The sequence below is a fragment of the Acanthochromis polyacanthus genome, chromosome 3 (genome assembly GCF_021347895.1).
Source record: "Acanthochromis polyacanthus isolate Apoly-LR-REF ecotype Palm Island chromosome 3, KAUST_Apoly_ChrSc, whole genome shotgun sequence".
NCBI classification, from domain to species: domain Eukaryota; kingdom Metazoa; phylum Chordata; class Actinopteri; family Pomacentridae; genus Acanthochromis; species Acanthochromis polyacanthus.
In genome coordinates, this window is record NC_067115.1 from 4,564,190 (window position 1) to 4,569,410 (window position 5,221).

Here is a 5,221-nt window from a genome sequence, read left to right on the forward strand (position 1 = left end):
CTGATCATGACTGTTACTTTCTTTTTCTGTAGTGTCGACTTTGACGCAACTGAGAGTGTTTTAACAGGGTGTAGTGCACTCAGATGTTCAAGGAAATGTGGGGTTCACTGTCAACTGATAGATTTAAACAGTGTTTAACCTTCCTGTTGTCTTCACTTATGGGCACCAAAAAAAATTGTTTCCTTGTCTGAAAAAAAATCCAAAAATTCAGCAAAAAAAGTCAACAAATTTCTGAACATTTGCAAAATGTTTCAGGAAGAAATTTTTTGGATTTGGAAGTTTTTTTTTCTTTTGTTAGCTGACCCAACAAAATCTGACTCCCCCTACAGCTTCTCTCCTATACTGACTAGATACTCGATACTTCACACAACAGTAGCAGACGTCCAGATGTTTCAGCTGAGAAAATTTGGAGGTTGTCACTTCTTGCATTACCAAAATAATTATTTATTAATTTATTAATTAATTTATTCTCACCCTGACTTCACCATCTCCTCTTATGCTGTGTCAAAATACAAAAAAAAAAACCTCTAAAGCATAAACGGTCTGTAATATTTGCTGAAATTCTCTTCATTCCTCTTTGCTGTTCCAACACACAGCGTCTCTACAACAGAACGGATGACATTAAACAAAGTATTTTGAAATGAGAATGTGCAGATAGAATCACAGACCAGAAATCACAAAGGAAATATAAAGGAAAAGAATCAACATTCATTTCGACTGATGACCATCATTCAAGGGTGTTCAGGGAAACTACAGTAAAATTGCAGGTGGATTTTAAAAGAGCTTTTAGACAAACACATGGGAGGAATGCTGTGATGTTTTACACAAAGTAATGTGTGATGGCAGAACTTTAAGTGATCCATGAGCTGCTACCAGCTGATCTGAACACCAACAAAGAGCTTCTCTCTGCTGAGGAGCTCCTAGCAGCAACCAGCTCTCCATAGACCAGGGGTCGGCAACCTTTAGTACTCTAAGAGCCATTTCGACCCGTTTCCCACAGAAAAGAAAACACCGGGAGCCGCAAAATCCTTTTGGCATTTAAAATGAAGACAACATTGCATATATCACTTTTTTTTTTTACCTCTATGCCCTTGTTAATCAGTCGTGATTAATTAATTACAAAGCCTCTAATTAGATAGATTAATTTTTTCGTGTAGCATGTCGTTCTGAAAACGTCATAGTATAGCATGTCGCTCTAAACACGTTATGGTATAGCATGTCACTCTTTAAACATCATAGTATATTTTGCTCGCTCTTAAAACTTCATAGATTAGCATGTAGCTGTTTCAACGTCATAGTTTAGCATGTCGCTCTTAAAACGTCATAGTATAGCATTTCGCTCTTGAAACTTCATAGTATTAGCCTAGCCGTGCTAGACAACCCACGGCAACGAATTTAATTCTCTGCCAGGGTGGGTCTAGTTACCCTCCAAAAGGCTCGAGGCTGGATTCTCCTAAAACTGGCCGGACCAATCACCATGAAGTGTAGAGTCAGAAGGCGGGCGTAACTAAGTGACGACAGAGGTGCGACGATTCTGACAGAAACAACCGGCGCACAATAAACAGTTATCTTTCGACTCGGCTTTGGCCACAGCTCTTAAAGATTTGAAGCTAAAATTCAACTTGAAAGATAAACAAAGGACGGCACTGAAGTGTTTCATTGAGAAGAAAGACGTATTTGGACTTATGCCGACGGGATATGGCAAATCCTTAATATACCAGTTGGCTCCGCTGGTTGGGAAGCTAATGGGACTTAGCCACAATCCGCCGGCACTCTAGGAACTACGTCAGCCTATTCGTTGCGCTGATTGGTTGTATACCTACCCAATTGCTGCAGAGTGATTTGAAAGACAACCTTTTAGCCCGCCTCCCTCCCTGTCGAGTGGTCCTAGACCCTTGTGCCTTCAGAACATGGGTCTAGCGCGGCTAGGCTAACATAGTATAGCATTTCGCTCTCTCAACGTCATGGTGTAGCATGTCGCTCTGAAAACGTCATACTATAGCATGTCACCCAAAACACATCATAGATTAGCATGTCGATCTTAAAATGTCATAGTTTAGCATATATATATATATATATATATATATATATATATAATTTAGAAGAATCTTTCTGTAAAAATGCCATGTGGTTTTTGGTTATAGGCGGCCATGTTGATTTTAGGCCTGAAACCAGCAAAAATATCAACTATGATACAAAAAGTCCCGCAATTACATATTAACCCATCTTTTATTAGTACAGCATAAATCATAAGAATCATCGTTCGACATTTTATTTGATCCCAGTTTTAATACATTTATTTGTCAATCAAAGCACACTGTCATTAATACAGTTATGGCAACTCTTAACATTTGTAATCCTCTTGAGTGTTTAGTAAAGGCTTTAAAACACATCGAGTTGTAATATTTAGTCAAGTGCAGGACATGAGATTCAGCTCTATCTATGGTGACATCCAGTGCTTCTCAATGGTTCATGCAACCCCTCTAATGTGATGTTTTTATTATCTGTTTAGAGTTTCATTTATTTTACCACAGCTGTTTGCTGTAAATGTCACATTGAGGATGAGTTGTTATATTTGTCACTTTTTGACCTCTTGATCTTTTATTAATTGCAGTTTTAAACGATTTAATTGGACTCTTTTACCTCATATACATAAATCCTTAGTCCCTTGGTTTACGTAGGTTCTGCATTCAATTTTGAAAGTAAGGTTTAAAGTTAGTCCAAAAGCTTATGAAAATGCACTAGAAAATCATTGAACAAACCCCGAATACCGCATTTGTAAGTTACTCTTCATGATGCTCTGTGAGATGCTGTTTTTACTCTCTGCTAGAACGTGGCTTTGTTCAGCTTCCGTGTTTTGGAGGAAACTGTCTTTTATCTCCATCTAGTGGTCATCACTGCCTCAGCCTTAATATGTGCTCTGGATGATGCAGGCCTGTCTCCAGGTGGAGTCTTGAGAAGTCTCAGTATATTTTGGGACGATGAAGCTCTTGCAGAGAATCCACCAACGTTGTTCTCTCACAGATGCTGACAACCCACCATCACTGATACACTGAGCTCATTTAGCTGAACACACCACATGCTCTGAGTCCAACCGAAACAAGACATGACACTCGATCTTGTATCACAACAGCTGTCTGGTGAAATTTCTTTTTGCTGCATTTCTCTTCTAGTCTGAGCTGTTTTTTTTCTTTTTTCTTTTGTTCATCATGAGTCAGCGGACAGCTTTCCACAGAGGTAATATCTGCTGTGCTATTTCAGGTGGTGCTAACCTACTTTTGAAAGGAAAAATCAACATTCTGGAAGAGGGCAGGTGAATGATGTTTGAGCTATAATAAGGGGGTGACTTTGACTAATTAAGTGAGGAATTGTGTTATTAGTTTGAAATTAGGCTGATTTTTTATTTTTTTTGACAATATTGAAATACACAGTATGAAACTTACAGTAAGGATAGAATGAAGAAATTGTGGGTTTTTATTTTTTTCATTTCTACAGACTACATTTAGAAAGATGTCTGACCTTGGAAGGCCTTAGTTTTAGCAAGCACTGTTTTGTTTTGTGTGTCAGTAGTGCATATCAGTACATAGGATTAACCCTCCTGTTGTCCTCATTTACGGGCAGCAAAAAATATTGTTTCTAAAAATATCTAACGTGATTACATGTACAGGGTGTCCCAAAAAAATGTATACACCTTTTAGCTGTTGAATACCCACAATGTTCATCAGACCTCACACCACTAGACTTCTTTTTAAGGGGATACCTAAAAGACAAAGTCTATGCAATGAGACCTGCAACAGTCACTGAATTGAGAGCAACCACTGAACGTAAATGCACGCAAATACCAAGGGAATTGTTTCATGGTGTGTGCTATTCCATCGCTTCGCGTTAACCAGTGTCTGGACCAGAACGGGTAGTTTGAGAACAGGCGGTGACAAAACAATTGAATGATGTTTGTAAATTCTTTTACATGTTGAAAATTAAATGAATTATTATAAACACCTAGTTTAAAATTAAAGTGTATACATTTTTTGTGACACCGTGTATATAAGTAAAACTAATATTTTCTTTAAGAACATTCACAAAAAAACAACCAAAATCCAGCAAAATTTTGCTGGATTTTGGTTGTTTTTTTGTGAATGTTCTTAAACATTTTTAACAGTTTTTTCCACCAAAAAAATTTCCAAAATCCCCCCCACACACACACATTTTCAAACTTTAAAACGGGTCAATTAGACCCGTAGGACAGCATGAGGGTTAAATCAAGTGAGTGACTGAGGCCAAGGAGCTGCGAGCCAAACTCGTTTTTTGCTCGGTGCAGTAACACATGCAGCCACCAGGTGTCACTGTCCACTCAGCAGCATGCAATTCCTCAGAGCAATTCCAGAGTCACTACTGTGTCCCTGTTTGTGTAAGTACTCCCCACGGTCTACACAGCCTGACATCTGTGGGTTCACAGTGGGATAGGAGTCGTCACACACACACACACACACACACACACACACACACACACACACACACACACACACACACACACACACACACACACACACACACACACACACACACACACACACACACACACACACACACGTTTGTTTTTCTATACCGGTGGGGACTTACCATTGACTCCCATTCATGTCTAACTCCTAACCCTTACCCTAACCATCACCAAATCAATGCCTAACCCTAAACAAACGTTTTTGCACTTTTACATTTTTTATTAACAACAATATGGCCAAGAAAACGGTGTTGCCACCCGTGGGGACCTCATTTTAGGTCCCCACCGTAAGACAAGTCCCCACCTTTATAGCAAATAGTCAGGTCAAAGTCCCCACCGGAATAGCAGAAACAACACACACACACACACACACACACACACACACACACACACACACACACACACACACACACACACACACACACACACACACACACACACACACACACACACACACACACACACACACACACACACACACACACACACACACACAAATCTTGTACTTCTGCCTTTATCTCTGCAGGCTCTTGTGCATGTCCCGATCAGATAAGAGCGCTGCTGGTGTTTGAGTGTGTGTGGGTGGAATTATGTGGGGTTACGGTTGCAGCGGTGGCTCATAAACAAAAGACGGAGGTGAAAAGTCAAAGCTGTGTCCTTTTGTAACTCCACTGAAACCTCCTAATGTACTGCAGCACACATTCTCACACAAAGACGTCCAGA